Here is a 19023-nt window from a genome sequence, read left to right on the forward strand (position 1 = left end):
AATGATCTGGCAGACCGAACAGCTAAACAGACAGCTCAGACCCCACTAGACATGACAAAATCACAGATACTATCACTGTCCAAAGCCATAACAGTTAGGGATCCTTCCAAGGATGTACAAGACATACAGACACATGCTACTATGGACGAATTAAAGAAATGGTCGGAACAAGGAGGGGTACTGACTGATCAGGGTTGGATGAATAAGGGCAAATCCACATGGTTTCTTCCTGATTCGATGGTACAAGTGATTATAAATACCGCACATAGTCCTGCACACTTAGGAGAGAAAGCAATGATAGATAGCTTACAGAATATATGGTTCAACAAGCACCTGCGTGCAGCAGCGAAACAAAAGGTCAGAACATGTATGATCTGTTGCCAATTCAATCCAGGTAAAGGCATTCCGATGGAACAAGGTGGATTCCATCCACCTGACCACCCTTTTGAAGTGCTCCAAATGGATTATATCCAAATAAACAGATGTAGAGGTTACAAATATGTCCTGGTACTAATGAAGCAGGTGTCCCTTCTGTTAGGGTATACCTGGAAATTCCATTGTGTGCGACATCCTGAAGCAGCAGGCCTTGTAGAAAGACATAATCAGACATTAAAAATTTGCGCAGACAAAGGTGTAGATTGGATGGTAGCCCTGCCGGTTGCCCTCTTTTACATGCGAATGGTGGCCCATTCTAGAACAAGCTTATCTCCCTATGAAGTGGTCTTTGGTAGACTACCAAATATGTGGGGCACTCCAATGCCTAAAAGATTACTGATGTTGATAGTAACATGCTGACAGATTACCTGGCTTCCTTGATGTCTGCACTACTCTCTTGTTGTTCGCAGGTTGCTGCCGCCTTCCCTGACAACACCCAGGCCAAAGAATACTCCATCGCTCCTGGATGGAAGGCGCCAAAATCAGTGCTCTGGACCACGGGGACGGCCGTTAAAGTCAAAGGGCGGAAAGGATGGTTGCACCTTCACCACTCTTTTACAAAGGAAAGACTTTGAACACCATTTTCTAGAGGAGACTCCCCAGAAGTTTCCACAAAGCTAAACTTTGATCTAAAAAGTCAGAACCCGTTTGATCAATTAAGTCCACTAGGTGGTGAAGCGGTTGAACATGTATTCTGGCTCGCACAAGATCTTGGACAATAACATAAAGCAAAAATAAGAGAGCAAGATAAAAGGCAAATACTGTAAAATATTACGTGGTAGATGTATAGTGACTGTAATTTTTCTATCTCTTCTGTGCATCACGATAATATGTATCAGCTTAATACTACATGCTATTTTTCCTCCTATTGCCTCACTTTTACACTCCTCCACTAATGATGCCACAAAACACACGTTTAGTGATCTGCCATCCCATGAGTTATCATATCGACTTGCCTTACGCAACAATACCTTTATTCAGATACTGCACCATTCACATCAGACTAGCAATGCTACAGACTGCTGTGTCTGTGGCCGATTTCCCCCGTATCAGAAGGTAAAGGGAGTGTTGCCTCTTTTTCCTTTTCCGTTCTCCCATAATGGTTCTTGCGGAGCATGGTTTGCCTTAATGACATCCATCAACGGTGATACCATCTGTATACAAAGCAATAACAAGGCTCCACAAAGCATTGAAAATGGAAAAATAATGCTGCAAGAACAGATCGACTGTCTCATGAAAATAGACGTTGCATAGGGGGTTCACTAGGGTACAAGGAGGGAATGAGGAAAATAAAAATCTATGAGGCCTATGTGTCCCCATGTGCCCCCCCCAAACGCTTATATGCACATACATGTAACCTATGTATTTCCCCTCCATGGCCTTTCTATCATGATGCTTATGCTATAACGTGGCCTGCCATCATCCAGTCTCCCATGAGAGAAACGACAAATCTGTATTGAGGCCTACACGTTTTTCATCATGTTTTCCTGCATTTTCATGAAGCCCATGTTTATGGCTCAGCCAGAGCCGAAAAGAGGTTTCATGCCTCAGAACGCTCTGAAAGCTGCAGCTACGTATCCTTGGCCTTGCACACTTGGGCCTCAGCCAAAGGGGCCCCGACCGAGGTGCCAAGACAGTATTGAGCACGGTTATCTGCTTACTCTTACTGAAACCACATTCTTGCCTGGTGAAGGAGGAATGAACGCGACCCATCTGCAAGGAGGGAGCCCAGCCCTACTGTCTCTCTTTGTGAGATTGCAAAGCTCACGTCAGTAAAAAGCCCATAGCCCCCATGTAAGGCCTCTGCAGTAAATGAAGTAAATGAAGAAATAGATGCCACATCGGCTCTTGGTGATGAGCAACCTATGTCACAAATCAGTCCCTGCTCCAGACATCGGATATCAGATAATACAAGATGTGCTGGTCGTCCTGACACTGAAGGCCTCACTCACTGAAGGCCTCACTTCCAGACTTGTCCGGTTGCATAGCAACCCTCCCCACGTCAGTTACACGTCATGCTTGAGTTGAGCACAAGTAAGGCAAAGTTCCAGTACAATTCCAGCAGATCACGCAACCCCCTCCAGGTATCCACCCACACATGACAAATTACCCATTATCATCAAGTGGACGCCCACATGGACGCCCACCTTCACGTCTACTTACACGCCCACATGCTCTTATCTCATTCTCTCTTGCTCTTTTGCTTACGTACAATTGAGAGATGTATATATACTGTACTCTGTGAATAATGTTTTGAGAATATTGAGAATACTTTTGAGTCCCTTTCCAGATCCTTTTTGGTGATGGTAATATTCTCCCTTTGACTCGAGTTATTGGAATAAAGCCCTTTATGAACCTGATACCACAGACTCAGCCTCTTGCCTTATGCATGATCTTATTTATATTTTAAAATTCTGAGAGCGTAATATTTTATTTACCACAATGGACAGTGTTAACTTCAAGAATTATGAGCTAATGTCTCCCTAGCAACAATGTTCAAAACAATATTTCAAGATACAGTCAAAAGAAAAAAATTGTCTCAAAAAGGGAGATAAGAGTTCAGAATTTAGGAAAAACAATAAAGATTTATTAAAAATTTAACGTGCAATACATGAAATAGAAACATTAAAATGCAGCGTTGAATCGACTACTTCCAAGTCAATTGTCATGAATGCTCTCAGTTACAGGAATAATGAAATATTTAACAAAAGACAGGTGTGCAGCAAATCCATAGAAATTCAGTCAGCATCCCCATTGGAGGCCCAGAAAGATGGGGCTCACCCCTAAATTCTAAGGTTTATATAGCCATTTTGTAGAATAAGAAATTATAGAAACTTTATAGTCAGCATGGCGTGAGCATCATTATAGCAAATCAGTATCCATGCACAAAATATGTTTTCATTTTTAAACAGCTACAAGTATTCTTTCAATAATATTTTAATATACAAATGATAAAATTAATTAATGTCAATTGTCAAAAATGGGTCTCTTTGGAGTGGTACTGAATACCCCAAATATTGTCATTAAGTCAATTATTTGCTCATTACCCATGGACTCAACTCTAGTTGCAATACTAAGCCCACTCTAGTGACCATTTTAGTAATTTGTGTGGCTGCACAAAGAGATATCACATCAACTGTATGAAATCAACTGTATGAAATCCTGAACAAAACAATTCGCCTGATGTCACACAATCACAACAATCAACAATCATGTGTGGTCAGAAAAAGGCGAATCAGTCATTCATCTTTGAATTTCTAAACAAAACATTTATTCAAATTAAACTAAATACAACTATGTGGAAGAGTCATGGTGGGTCGTCTCTGGACAATCTGTAAGTCACAACCTGCAAGACAAAATTTAAAGATAAGAAGGTGTGTCATGCGCTCATCCAAGGACAGAGAGAGAAATAAAGAGAGAGAGCATGAAAGAAAGAGAGAGTGAAAGGAAGAGAGGGAGAGAGAGAGAGAGAGAGAGAGAGTAGGAGAGAGAGAGAGAAAGAGAAAGAGAGAGAAAGAGAGCGACAAAGAGAGAAAGAGCGAGAAAGAGCGAGAAAGAGAGAGAAAGAGAAAAAGAGAGAGAAAGAGAAAGAGAGAGAGAAAGAGCGAAACGGAACGAAATAGCGAAAGGGGGAGAGGGAGAGAGTGTGCTGACACTGCGGACCCAGGACTCACTGCTCACCTGCTGCAACTGGTGTGTCTCCAACCACATGCCGGTTGTCAGACCTCCAGATCAGCTGACAAATACTGTGTCCGTATTACAGAACCGAAGACGCTACCTGAAAAGAGAAGATCGGACAGGAACTACACTCAAAGATGGCCACCGAACCTCAAACCACTTTTGCGGTCTAGTTTATTTTCCCCACAGCTGTTTTCCCTGAGTTCGTACCTCATAGAAATTGCTCCGTGAAAATATTTGGTTTCCCTCTTAGTTCACGCCGGTAGTTTCTCCCAGTTTCCTGCTGTCCTAATACCCGTCTGGAGTAGGACTTGCCAGCGTTCCGATAGCGAGTTTGCACACAAGGTTGTGTTTTAGGCGTTTAGGTGTTTTTAGGTGTTCCTATTCGATGACGCTCCTCCTCCTTCTCAGAGTTCCTGGCAGTTTTGTTTTGTAGAGAAAAGCCTCCAGCAGTCTCGCAGCAGTTTTCTGAAAACAACAAGAGAAAAGAAGAAGATTGCAAGCTGAGTCGCAAAATTGTTAAAACATTGTTTGGCATATACGAAATATATTTAAGAACATTGATGATTTGTATATAGTTGTTTAGTAGGATAAAAGAACTTATCTCTGGATTTATGTTAGCGAACCCTGTAAAGAAAGGAAGAAAGAAAGATTAAACTCAACAATGGGATTAGCAGCACAGAAATAATCTTAAAGACGTCTACAAGAGTAATTAGAAGTAGTAGGAAGAAAAAGTAGAATAACAGTGAAGAAGAAAGATTGACAGACAGAGGGTTCTGGTAGGTGAAGTATTAGCAAGATTTAGTCATAGCTTAGAATAGCAATAGGTAGAAACTATAGTAATTAAATTATGTTAATTAACAGGTTGACACCTTCTAAATGCAGTATCCAATAAAAGAAGAAAAAGAAAGTTCACACTTACAAACAATATAAGAAAAGAATCTCACTTCTTGGGGCGTTGAGTACGTAGTAATCACATAGGAAAACATTAAAAAAGAAATAATAGAGTAGAATAGGGGGTCACAGTAATTGTTTGTGTTTAGTTTCCTCTTCCTCTTCTGTTTATTATTTTATCCAGTCCCCATTCCCTCTCTTTTGGAGACAAGATTTATATCCGTCTCTGGGGTATCCCTGAGAGGGAGTAGGGAACTAGCATCTTCTGTTCCTGTGCAAGTTCTTGGTAAGAATCCTCTGCCTTCTCTGACACTGCTACACACTGCAGTCTACCAGGTCAGTTATCTGAAACAGATTCCCAAATCATGAATGGCAGAGTCTATATCATTGCACATGCCATCAGCGCTTGCACGCACCTGCACACACAGTCTGCTGCACACCAGCCTGCTCAAGCAGGCCTCACTGCTCACCTTCTGCCACGGGTGTGTCTCCAAGAGGGCCCACCACATGGGAGGGCAAGTTCCAAGTCGGGACCCGCGACCTTGGCCGCCTCCACATCATGCAGCCCGCACCTCGGGCCACAAAGTCACACACCTGATTCTGGGTCTTGATTACGCAATGACAGAGATCATATCAGTGAACAGGGCATCATCGCAGGCTGCACACCAGCCCAGCTCTTTAGGTGCACTTTGTGAACCATGAAGCAACGCTACGTGGAAATAGGCCCGTGCTGCCCTCTGGCTCAGGCCTACACTGTGGTCCAGCAGGGCTCACACAAACCCTTCCCAGTCTGGACCGCCAGGATGGTACATCATCGCAGGCTGCACACCTGCTCAGCACTTACAGTGACCCTACCTCAGTGCACCAAAAGTCACTGTCCCATGGCAGTAGGCCTGTGCCGGCCGCAGTGTATCCGGCACCACCATCTCTGTGTAGCGCAGGTCCTGGACCCTTTATGATTGAGTCTCGTGATATGCCAGGCAGACGCAGCCATGTCACCTTCAGCAGTGGGGAAGAACTGGGACATGTAGCGACATCGTCCCCCCCTTTATAAGTAAGCCGAGCGTGCTGGGTCGGCGTACACCAGGCCAGCGTAGGGTAGTGAATAATTATCCCTGGGCTCTAGGCGTGGTTCATTTCTGGGATGGACAGGAAACCAACTGATGCATGTGTCTCTGTCAAAGTGCTGGCCGCAATCGACAATGTTGCAATTTTGCATGCACCTGGAAGGCGGCCACGCACAAAGAGATTGTACAAGGAGTGCAAGACCGCTCAGGCTCTTGGATCATACATGCCAACTGTTGTGTGTGTTTCGCCATTGGTGCACCATAAGCCCAAGGCCTAGCCTCATTTGCAGCACGAACGCCACATCACATTTCAAGAATGCAAGCAGTTATCAGTCTAACATTAGGGATGAAAGCACCTTTGTCCCAATGCATAATGCGGAAGGACATCTGCACCTCCGACCGTGGTCTTGCATGCTGCCTGCACCCCTCGAGAGAGAGATACCATAGCAGATGATGACGACTCACACATTACACGCACCACAAATGAAAGAGCAGTGTATCCACACCACACACACAGAAGTCCTGGCTCGAGGTACTTTTGCATGGAATACCCTTGACCCTTACGTACACAACTACCCATACATCCTAACTGTGCACACACATACGACGCATTGCTCTGAGCTGTTGCATATCATCCACATAACAGCCGCAGGCCTGAGGAATGCTGGTTCTACGAGAGCCACCAACACACTGTCCGAACATCCCGGGCACATGCACAATGGCTGTCCAGTGGAACTGTACTGTGACCGAATGCTGCCTGTCAGTGTCTGATGCTTTGGTCTGCATATTGTGGCCTTTGTCTTGCCCGTACTGACACACACATGCCAATTAAGTATACGCAACTTCACTAGTGTTCAATTGTGATGAGTGTTGATTGGAATGACAAATTGTGTGCCTCAATGAGCATTGTCCGTACACAGTGAGGGACTGACTGATGCATTTCACTGTGGGGTGAGTCCCTATTGCCAACTCCACCTCTGTGAGCCAGACATTGTGGTTCTTATAGTTTCTGATAGACCTGTGCTCCTACATGTCTTCAGCAATGTGAGTATGGTGTCCAACTTTTTGCCATGTGTATCAATGTGATCCATCACTACAGGCTGTGTCCACCCAGATGAGTGTAAGTAGGTATGCGAAAAGATGTTCTGTTGTCAAATGTGATGGGGAACACTACTTTAGGCCTGCCACAGACTTACACTTTACACACAAAGCCCTATTCCTAACATTGCGTGGGGCAAAGTTGTAAAAGTGTGTGAGTGCTGTTTCTGTGCATTGAGGCCACAGCTAGTGCACACATTCCCAGTCATCATGCCTATGTGTGTCACGGTCACACATGCGCATTGCTTTCATTTCCCAGGGTGTACCTTTTTGTTCAATTAATGCCCTTACATTCATCCATACTTTCAAACTTAATCGATTATGGACATAACACATCTGTGTCAATTTAAGTGTTTTATTCACATTCATTGGGGTTGTTGCAGCTGGAGGAGTACATGGCCATGCAAACACCACATTACATTGTAGAACAGTGTAGGGCCAGTCAGAGTCATTTATGGATTGACAAGTATAACGGAAGAGGTAGAGGACAGTCCGCAGTGCAATTGTTGTGTCATTGTAGAGCAAACAGAACATGGCAGTCCATGTCGAGGTCCAAGGTGAGTGTCGCATAGTGTTTAGGGGGACAGTGGGAGGTGTTGTTACAGGGCATGATGTAGAGGGCAGCACCAAGATGAAACAGGGCATATGGTGGAGAGGATTGCTACTGTCACCTTCTTACTGCACAGGTGGAATCACCAGCATCCTCGTTCTCTCTGTTATCTGTCTGACATGTGGGTGCTGATGTTTGGTCTGCATCACTTTGTGCCACTGACACATCAGGCGCCAGAGATGTGTGTGTGGAAGTACCAGCAGCATTCATCTGCGACTGCCTTAGTGGCAGCCATGCCATTAAGAGGATCTGCAGGGCATGGAAGATATCAACAACTTTTCGCTGGTGTGCACCCGTGGCAGCCATTCTTTCCACATGCATATGCTCTATGTTCGCCATTATCCTCATCATCTGTGCCAACTCTTGGCTGACATTGCTGAGGCCACTCTGAGTAAAAAGTTGTTCTCCTCTTGGAGGCATGTCTCCAGCGATGTCGGGCATGTATTTTTGAACATCATGGTGCGAACTGTGGGTGTCCATTAGTGAGTGTAAGTGGTCCCTGATCTGACTCAGACACCCATGTATGTCATCCAGTTTAGCTGCCATGTTGTCGCACCCCACCCGCACATGTTCAGCCACCTCCTTCTGGCAGTCTAACACATGGCCTTGAAATGCCATGTGTTCTTGGGTGAGGTTCTGGGACCCAGCCATGGTGGTGTATGCTTCCTGCTGTGTGGTCTGTGCAGGGGGCGGGGTCACCTCGATACAGCTGACCTGCACTGCTCCTGGGAGTGGGGTGCAGAGGCTGTCCATGAGCCGTTAGAGGGTGTTGGGGCAAATGTCCACGGCATCCTCTTCATCATCACTGAAGAGATGTCTGGTCTGCTCTGCAGAGTGTGTTAATTGTCCCTCTGCAATGTAAAGGGGAGATGCTGGTTGACAGTGTGTTCCATGTATGTTGACGCATTGTACATGTTTACATACAAACTGCATGACAATGTACATTGTGACTGTTTGGGAGGAGCTGCTGGACAGTGGACATTCGAACTACATCAGGGATGTGAGAGTGTACGTGTACACTCTCATCTCACAGTTTCCTGCTATGCCAGATGTGATTGACCAGTTTCTACGTACAATCAGAACAAGTTGTGTCTTCTGTTCTGCAATGAAAGTGTTGCACTTCGTACCAAATTGTCGTCAATGTTGATGTGCCGTTGTTGCTATGTGTGTGTGCTGCATTGTGGGTAAGTCACCCCTGCAGCTGTGATGTTGCTGCCCCTTATCCCTTTGAGGAAGTGTGCCTTTGACTTCTGTGCTTCTACAGTACTGAGATGTTGCAGACTTGGCTGATTTTCGCTCTTGGGCATAGTCTATCCGCAGATGTGTTGTTGCTGTCAGGGGCTGTGTGTGCACGTGGATGTGTCAGGGTGTGATCTACTCCTTTCTGGATGTGTTCCACACTCAGCCACCTCAGTGTCGTGGTGTGCAGTCATGATTATTGGACTGCAGCCACGCTATTCTTCATGCAGTGTCACTTGTGTTGTCAGTGTGGCTCATGGACACGCAGATTTGCTGGTTTTCACACATGTGCATGGGTTGGTTGTGGGATTGGTGCTGTGTGGGGGGGGACCTTTATGCCCATAGTGGATGGGGACCTACTTGCTGTTTGTATGTGTGCTGCAGTGTGCCAAGGAAGTCAGGAACATGCTCAAGAGTCATTGTGGATGTGCAATGTGCTCTACTTAATTGTGCATGTGTGCCATTGTGCCCATCTCCCCCCGTCCCCCAGTCCTTGTTCGGTACTCACCCTGATGCTGTTGTGTCAGGACCCCCAACTCCTGCCACCGTCTCCCCACTGATGACTGTGGACAGCAATTCCTCCATCTCACCCAGCTCCTGGTGTTCCGCTAGACTGCCATCTCTAGTCTGCATCGCTGCCTGATGGTTGTCAGCGAGTTTCTTCTTATTGTACTGCAAAATGAAAATCTGTGCTTTGCTGATTAAGACAGAGGTAAAATGAATGGACCTCTTAAGAGTTCCTCTCCAGATATGAAAAACATTTTCTCTATAGCATCATCTGGTGAAAACAGTTTGCACCACAGGAAGATCATTCTTAGCAGAATTACCATCCATCGCCTTTTTGATGTAATGCCCTAAGTTGCCCTGGTTATGTTTGGACATGAGTCCCCTTACTCAGTGCACCATAAAGTCCAAGCTATATGGCGCTGCTGAGTCCAAAAACGTCCATTGAGGTGCCATCTCCTGTGCCCATGAGCAGAAAAGTCAGTATTGATTTATAATGTAAAGCAAGTATATAATTAAAGTAGCACGGTTGATAACAAAGGGTTGGATTGCTATGCTGTGTGATTGTCAGTGGTTTAGTCTAGTTGCAAACATTATTCCCATATCCTTTTGTGTTTGTTCTTTTTACTGTCAAACCAAACAATTTTAAATGAAAAGGGATTGTTTTCTGCATAGACTACATGCTATTTGAGACTGTCACAAATATGGCTACTAAGTTTCGAGTGACATACATATATATATACACACACTTTTCAATGCCATTCTTGAATATTCTAAAATAAAATCGGTAGTTATGTGATGAAACTACACACATGTGTAAAGAGTCTTGAAGTACCACAAGGCCTCTTGCTTATATCGACTTCCAATATTACATTTTACCAAAATTGACTGATTCCTGTAAAATTTTGCAGTTCTTCACTCTATTAACTAAAACCAGTAGCTACATCTCTGATCTAATCAAACTAATAAAAAGCTGAAGGTATTGTGACATAGGTCCTAAAAGAATTAGTGAGAAATAAGAATTACTTTCACGTATCCACATTTGTAGTAAATTGCTTGTTTTATCAAAGTAATAATTTCTTTACCCAAATCTGTAGAGGGATCATTGTTTATAGTGGGATAGTGTTGAATGATATTCATTTTTATATTCGCTAACATCTTGGACCACAATGCCTTCCCCTTTATCTGCTGATTTGATCCCAGGGTCAACATTCCCCACACAGCTTTTCAAATACTGTGTATCATTATCATTTAGTGGATTGAACTTTACATTGCTGTCATGGATGTATAAGCCATCTAATCTTTTTAGTATGAGCTTGTGAAATGTAAATATTTGATTGGGCAAAGACGACACAGATAAAAGGAACGCATGAGGGTTTGTGTAAATCTGAGGCATAAGAATGGTCTCATAATCATTCTTTGGAAAGAAATATTTCAGCCAAATAATTTTGAAAAATCTGTATAGTTGTGCTGTAGCATGAACAAGTATGGAGATATGTGTATACACAAGGGAGAGGCCCAGACTCTAGTGTAGGAAGGTTGAGTATTATGTGGTGTGGGGGCTAAGGCTACCAAGTAATGCTATTGTGATACCCTAAAGGTGGTCATTGGATTCACAATAATAAACCCTTAGCTCAGTCCTGGTAGAGTGCCAAAGAGCAGTCAGGCTTTACTTGAGGAACATGTGTTAAGCATTTCGGATAACAAACATGAACAATATGATATTGATCTGAGACTAATTTGTAAATTAAAGTGTATTTTTATCTTTATTTTGGACGCCATATCATACATGTAGCATACATATAACCAGAGTTCAGGATTTTGGAAGGAAACAAACTACAGCAATTCAATACTGCAAAACCTTTTTGTTGCGCTGAATCGAAAAGGTGCTAGTGACAATTGGTCACTTGCGGTATGAGTTGAGTAGCACTCACGGAGGAAAAACAGTCAGTTAGCTTCTTCCTGGCCCTGAGAGACTCTAGGTGCAGAGTTACCCTTGCTGTCCTTGATGCTGAACGGGAGACGCAGGGGAGATGCTTTTTACTGTTTACATGGCTCTGTGGGGAAACAAGATGTAAAAACAAAACAATGGCATTGCTGCTGATGTCGGATGGTCCTGATGTGCAGCATCAAGTGTAGGGGTTATTTGCCAGACCGGCAACGAACAAGCCTTGGCAGCGGTAAGCACAGCAGATATTTATTTCAACATATGGGGGTCCAGAACAGATGAACATGGTAGCTGCCTGAAACTTTGAGGAAGGCAGGGCTACAGTTCCCAAAATGCACTAAACCATCTGGACTTGGGAGATCCTGCAGAGGGCCAAATGGCCAGTGATTCTTCAGGTCTGGAACATTGTTTTACCTGCAGTTTGCAGGGGACTAGTGCCCCTAATCCAGGGATTCCTCTACCTAGCAGAACTGATATTTACCCTAGAACGAGTGTTGATCACACAGTTCTAGGAATATTTCCTCAAGGACAGAGGATTCCTCTTTTGCTTTGGCGGTGTCCTGTTGTGTCAGTTGTCAATTGTCGCAGAATTGAGTATCTGCTTTGTCCTCTTTGATGCAAGTTGATTCTGAATGGAGGTTCTGGTGTCAGGGGTTGCTCTTAAATTCCTAGATTTAGGGGTGTTAGGGGTATGGGTGCAAGTGGTTAAGGGGCTGCTTGCCCATGCCGGGGAGTAGGTCACCTTTTTTACCCAGAACCCACTATTACTACAACTTTTAGAAATGGCAGAAACCTTCCTGAGCTGCGCAGACCAGGCAGCTCATTCTAGAGGTATGGCTAGCGTTCTAGGGATGCACACTTACTGAGTCTCTAATTTCCCACTTGTTAAAGTGCACTTTTCTAGATCTATAAGTACATTCTTACGATTTTTGACTTGCACACTTAATATTATATTCCTGCTCCTAGGGTCATTAAATGATGGGAACTGCTACTTACCCCAAAACTGATGCTAGTATTTATGCAATCTATGATCAAATTCTTATCAAATTCTGTCTAGAATGTCCTCTGTCACAAAACAATGATCGACCTCTGTTAATTTCAGCAATATGACTTTCACAAATACATAATGTTTTAAATTGATTTATTATCGCAAACAACTGGGTGGTTAGTTGAAAGAGACAAACAAGACAAATAGTCTGGACATTTAGAAAGGTTTCTGGAGATCATGCTTTCAGTGCTGGTTAAGTGGTATAGTAATACTGATGAGGTACTGCTTTGTGTGGGGCAGTAATGCAACATGGGGAAAGCATTGGAATGCTGAAAAGAAACATTTGATGGTGAAGTGTACATTGATTTTGATACATTTTTATTAGCTGACAGGAGCACATCTTTGGCTCACCCCAATTGGAGAAGCAGAAAAAGGGCATAATTTACCCCCAGGTCTAGCATTGCCCGCCCAAACCAGAGGCATGATGGTGTGACCTGATGTGGAGGCTGTTCGCAATCCATCTTGTCTAATTATTTAGGTGAAATTGTTTTGAACCCTTCTTTACTCATAATAGCTGGCTTCGATGCAAACAACCTTTTATGTGGAATAACCTTTCCCTGTATAATCTAGTACAAATATGTTAAATTTTGCACCACAAAGTTTTTCTTGAACAACATTGATTTTAAGCCTAGTTCACCTCAGTGATGCATAGCCGGACCACCATGCTACATCAACCAATGGGAGTTGGACAAAATTGTTACCTGGATTGGTCATTCTGCTCACCATTGTCCACTGCCAGATAGATGATTTGGTGTCATGAGATCAGCAAGTGTTCCTGATTCAGGGACTCTCTGCCATATATTCCCACTTCCCTCTCACAGATCTTTAACATCACTCTCTCCCACCCTACCGCCAAACACCACAGGATCTTATCATACCACAAATGTTAGCAATAGATGCACACAATGCCTTTTGTGAACCTTTAACAGAACAACTGTCAGTGTTCAAGGAGGAGTGGGAGTCCTTGACTTGGTGTTAGGGTGACCCTGGATGTGGGATGGAAACAGCAGTGGTGATGGCAATGGATGGTGCAAGGTCTATTTTTTATTTTAATAAGGGTGATGAGAGGGAGCTTCCTGCACGTATACAGGGTTGACTCGCCAACTGGACAATCAGGCAGTGCCTGGCAGGCTGGGCCCTAGAATCAGTTTACGGGCTGGTGTTTTAGAGGGCTGTGGGCCTGTTTTATGGCCAAGTGGACTGTTTTGTTTTCCTGTTGATTTCACAGATATTGCCACAAGCATTGCCCGCAGCAATCACACAAGCACACAGATCCCCTTACCTTACAAAAAGCAATGTGCGTTGACAGGTTCTAACCTGGCCTGATCTGCAAATGCATCTTTATCAGCTATCTTGTTTGCTAAGGGAGGGCTTTTTGTTTGATGCCTTGGCCTATTTCTTGCCCCAATGTGACCCTGCACCTATAGTGTGCATTTGGAATGTTGAGCAGTTAATATTTGAATCAAAGAATGAGAGCCTGTGGATCACTCATTTATTGAATCCAGCAGTGAGAATGAGTTAGCCATTCTGTCAATGAATCACCGAGTGAGAATGAGTTGCCCACTTAAATATTAGATCAAGGAATGAGAACCAGCTGAACTCACGTTCAATGAATGAAAGACTGTGAATCAGTAAAGCAATCAGTCAATGAATCAAAGAATGATAAACGCTTGACCACTCAATCAATCAATAAACAAATGAGAATCATTTCACCCTTCATCCAGTGAATCACAGAATGAGAATCCCTTGACCACTCAATCAATGAATCAAGGAATGAGAATCAGCTGACCACTCATCTAAGGAAATAAGGAACAATAACTAGTCAATTGCTCAATCAATAAATCACGGAATGTGAATGAGACGGTGACTCAGTCACTGAATCAAAGAAGTAGAACTAGTTGCCCGTTGACTCAATTTATCAAGGAATGAGAATCAGCTTACCACTCAGTGACTGACCTGAGGAATGAGAGATAGCTAACCACTCAGTGAATGAATCAGTGAAACATAATTAGCTGACCACTCAACTGATGAACCACATACTGATAATCAGATGCCCACTCAAGTGATGATTAGAAGCAAGAGAATCTGCTGACCACTCATTCTATTAGTCAAAGAATGAGAGTAAGTTGACGTTACAGGAAGCCAGATCCTCTGACTAAGATTAGCTGCTGTGGAAAATCTCTGTATGGAATAAATCTGTTGTGTTAGCCCAGTAAATTGGTGCATTGGGCTAACAAACTGGAGTGGTTTGTCCCAGTCGTCTAGCGTTATGGAAATCCAAACCATTTATAAGCACCAGTTTTCCAGGTGATAGCAACTGTCCCTTTTGGGTTTTTACTTCATTTTCAAGAAGCAAGGACCACATTCATTAGTCATATGAAGACTGACACATCAGCTCATGTGGCCAGCCAATCATGATTGACCAGTTCCCAGTGGTCCAAATATCACTACCTTTTTCTGGAGGTTAACTCTTCCATGGAGTCTACCATGGGTACTCATTTAAATGCTAATTTCTCAAAAATGAATGAAAGGATTTAACTTAAATAAAGAAAGGTATTGAAAAATTGTTTTGCTAAACATGGTGTAATTCCATTTTGGTGGACCATTTTTTCTATACTGTAGAGCAAACCTTCCTATGAAAATTAGCATGATAAATCTACATTTCACCCTACTTCTTATCCCTTGCTTGGCAGATCAGTCAGCAAATGTTGATTAAGCAGCCAAATTAGAACTTACACTTAGGTTTTCTGAATACCTTGAAAGTAATAAACGTACTCAAATCTATAAATTACTCAAAAGTGTAAGTTACTTATATGAATCAGGTCCAAGTCTATTGTGCCTTTCGGAATGGCATTGATTCACAAACATCTTAATGCTTGGCATTAAAGGCAATTTAGGACAGGCAAGTACAGCACTTTGAAAAAAAATTAATCTACATGTGACACAACATTACAGCATGCCATCCCACTTGGCGACACAATGCCACAGGACACTCTGCAGAAAGAGAAGATGAGAGTGACACATGCTTTACCACCATTGGCTTGCACTGACGTGTGCAGGCCAGTGATTTCTGCTCTAGAACAAGGAAACCAAGCACAAAACAATGAAGTACAGTTATATTAGCAGACGTGCAAAAAATGTATTTCTTTATAATCCATGTTTCTGCCCTACTGTTCCAGTCACAATTTATCTTCCATTCCCAAAAAACTAAAAAAATAGATTAGTTAATAAAATCATAAATGCTTGTTTTTATTGAGGTCAAAAGTTTATGGTTTAAAACTAAATGAAAATGTATGTTGCTTGTTTGGTATGTCAGTGAGTGACAATAAGAGTTTGTGTAAAAGTTGCTGGATTGAACAGTGTGACCCCTTGCCAGATCCTACACCTCTCACTCTTAGGGCATCTGAGCCTTAGTGATGGAGTAACCTGCCTGTCAAACTCTAAATCAGGCCTCCTGGCTGTTGATATCGATGCACCATTGTGTACTGCTGTAGTGTATTGCTGTGCTAGCCCAGAACTGTCAGCCCTTCTGTCACTGGTTGTACAAGCCAGGAAGGAGGCTCCAACTGTCTAGAAGCAGAACTTTGAGATGAGTCTGTTAATTGACAGGTAAGGACCCACGTTAATGTTGCAAAGCTGTTAAAACAAAAGTGGTAAGAAAGCTTAGAGATTGTGTGTTTATTTGAAGACCTGACAGCTATTTCAAAATTCCAAATATTGCCATACTGTTAATTTTATTGGAAGGCTAGAAGAGGCAGCTGGTGCTAACCAACACTATGCCTGGATGGCCACTGCAATGAAAGGACTTCTTCATTCCTTTCCACATTGTGCAACACTTAACCACTTCTTAAATAAGGTTCTTATTGGCACATTGCATAGACGATTATGGCAATATTCTGTAAATTGCCACTTGGGGACCTCTGCTATAATGGCTTCTCTTCTAGAGGCAAATGCGTTTAAGGTTGTTGGATTCTTGTCATTCCTGATGTGTACTGTGATCAGGCATGAGCCTTTGGTGAGCTCTTTCTCTCTGTTGTAGAATGGGAATGCGAGTGAATAGGTCAACATTTGTCAGCTATTTGCTGCATGTTGTAGAACTTGGCTTTCAAGGGCTCATAGGATTTGCACTGCCCTTACAGGGAGCCACCAAAAGACCACCACGTCTCACCTGACCTCTTTTCTGAAAGAGAGACACAACAGATGAAAAATTGGTGTTTAGGGTATCTTTTGCACTAAAATGCACTAATGCAGCATAGAGGTCACCCACCAAAGCAAAGGAAGTAGGTTATCAGACCTGGATTACATTGAAAACGCAACCCTTAGCAACTGGCTTTTCACTGCTTGTTGCAATTTGTGACAGGCATATTGATTGCTGATCAAATCCTGATGTCAGAATCTCAGTTTTGCCAGTAATTGGGCACAGGTGGTTTGTGGACATTCAGGCCTTTATGACTAATAGACAACATGAAATGGATTATGTCAGGGTAGTTCTCATGGAGACCCTGAATGATTTAAGTGTCATTCGCAGACAGCTTGTTACCCTGTTCGTGGAATGCAGTTATCTCCCCAAAGGTACCATAGAGCATTGACCTGCTTCTCCGACTGCTGCTTTGTGCCTGGATTCTGCTTGTAGGAAGCTGCTGTTAGCTGCTGGGGAGACTCCCATAAGCCCTTATAGCAATTGTGCAAAAAGCGTGTACTACGCACACACCTGTGTATCCGCCTGCTCCTCTGACTGCCGCTGTGTGCCTGGATTCTGCTTGACGGAATCCGCTATGAGCCGCTGGGGAGACTCCAGCTCCCATAAGGCCCTGCAGCAATCAGCCATTAAAGTGCGCACATGGCGCAGGACACACGTAGAGGCACCCCTGGCCCACACCTGGGCAATGTTTAGGCCAAGGGCAGGCCTGTCAATGTCCATTGCAGCCCGGTTGATGCCGGGCTGGGCCACCTCTCTAACGGTTGCCGATCAAGGAAATCCATTGTTCTGAGCATCACAAGAAGGACCCCCAGAGACTATGGGTAAGTGGAAGGCAACAAGTGAAGCTAAGGAAGGGGAATAGTGAGTACACTGGATGCATTTGTAACACAATCAGCTAACATTTTTGTCACAGGAAATTGAGCTTACTGAGTGTTGGCTCTCTCAGGAAGAGGGCAAAAGGAGCATAGGAGCATAGGCACGACTTCACTTTAATTGAAACCTGCTCTGAACCCAGTGCCCTAGCTTCCACTGGGCCTCAAGCCCTTTGCTGTGATGACCATCTGGTTGAAGGGAAACACAATCAATTCTGCTCCCATCATGGAGGCTAACATCGAACCATCAGCTAAGAGAAAAAGATGCGTGACAAAAGTAAAACCCAACTTAATAAAAATTCCAAAACCCAAAAGACTCCTGATCCCAACCGGAGTAGAGCCTAGTATGCATCAGCCACCCGCTATTAACCTACGCCCAGTTATGATCGACGTGGCTGGATGGAATAGACTAGAGAACAAAGTGACCCTCCTATTGCAGCTGCTATTTCACAGACAGACGAAGATAGAAGAGAGTATAGTCTCTCTCGGACATTCGGATCCACAGGGGGAGGGGCTGTAGGAAGATCTGGGAACCTAAATAATGGAACAACTTGGGGGGAGTACAGTCTGAAGAGGAAGGGGGATAAGGGGAGGGAAACATTCTCACTGTGCCCAAATGACCACAATTGCTGGCACCGTCTGTAGCTATCTCTTGCCTTGTTGGCCCCCAGCAGTTGCACATGGTAGTTGTGGTACTTCTCAGTATGAGCTGGTAGTTTAAGGTGGGAGTAACAAGATAAGGAGGAACACACTCCCATCTGAAAGAGAGAAGGGGATTTACATGAGGCGATGGCCTCCCAATTGACAAATGGTGAGATAGAGCTAAATAGTCAGCAGCAGCACTAATACTTTGATCTCCTTCCCGCATTGTCATAAGGGAAAATGTCCCAGTATTGAGAGAGGGGCAGAAAGAATCCACACAGTGTCCTAGAAACAACGTCCTTGCTTACATGAGTCAACTTTGCAAGAACACTATCGTATTGCCTTGGCACTATGTACAGGGACTACACCTACATTGTGGAAATGTATTTAGGTCTATAAGACAACACGGCTTCGTGTGGATGCCAGGTGGCGGCGCTGTGCAGCTGAAGACCCGCCATATTGTTCCTAACGGTGCAGATGCAGGAGCACAATCTACATGAGGAATCTGCCATTTTGACAAACGGGCGCCCGCTGTTGTAGTTGCTGGTGCTGCATTGCAAGTACAGAGAAGAACTTAGCTTGTGCGGCTGGCATTGGTGTTCAAACTGGCCTGGCGTTTTGACTGCTACCCTGCTTCATAGGTCAGCAAGCTACGTGACATCTTGACTCTTGGGGCATATCCTTGGTTGCTGCACACAGGATAGGCGGAAAGCCTGGTGATGTACTTGGGAAGCACGGTGGTGAGAGGGACGGCATCGCAGTGAATGAAAGGGGTCAGGGGGTCCTT

At 43.9% G+C, this 19023-nt stretch overlaps 1 long non-coding RNA gene across 1 annotated transcript; it reads right to left on the bottom strand.

Moving 5' to 3' along the window:
* Nucleotides 1-3003: 3003 nt before the first annotated feature.
* On the bottom strand, nt 3004-7012 carry LOC146863736 (uncharacterized). The gene is made up of 3 exons (XR_014969095.1): nt 4324-7012; nt 4117-4213; nt 3004-3781 (listed from the first exon to the last, which is right to left on the bottom strand). It is a non-coding gene; the product is annotated as an uncharacterized LOC146863736 (long non-coding RNA).
* Between the last annotated feature and the right edge of the window lie 12011 nt (nt 7013-19023).

Source organism: Triturus cristatus, chromosome 2_1 (genome assembly GCF_964204655.1).
Source record: "Triturus cristatus chromosome 2_1, aTriCri1.1, whole genome shotgun sequence".
NCBI classification, from domain to species: Eukaryota; Metazoa; Chordata; class Amphibia; order Caudata; family Salamandridae; genus Triturus; species Triturus cristatus.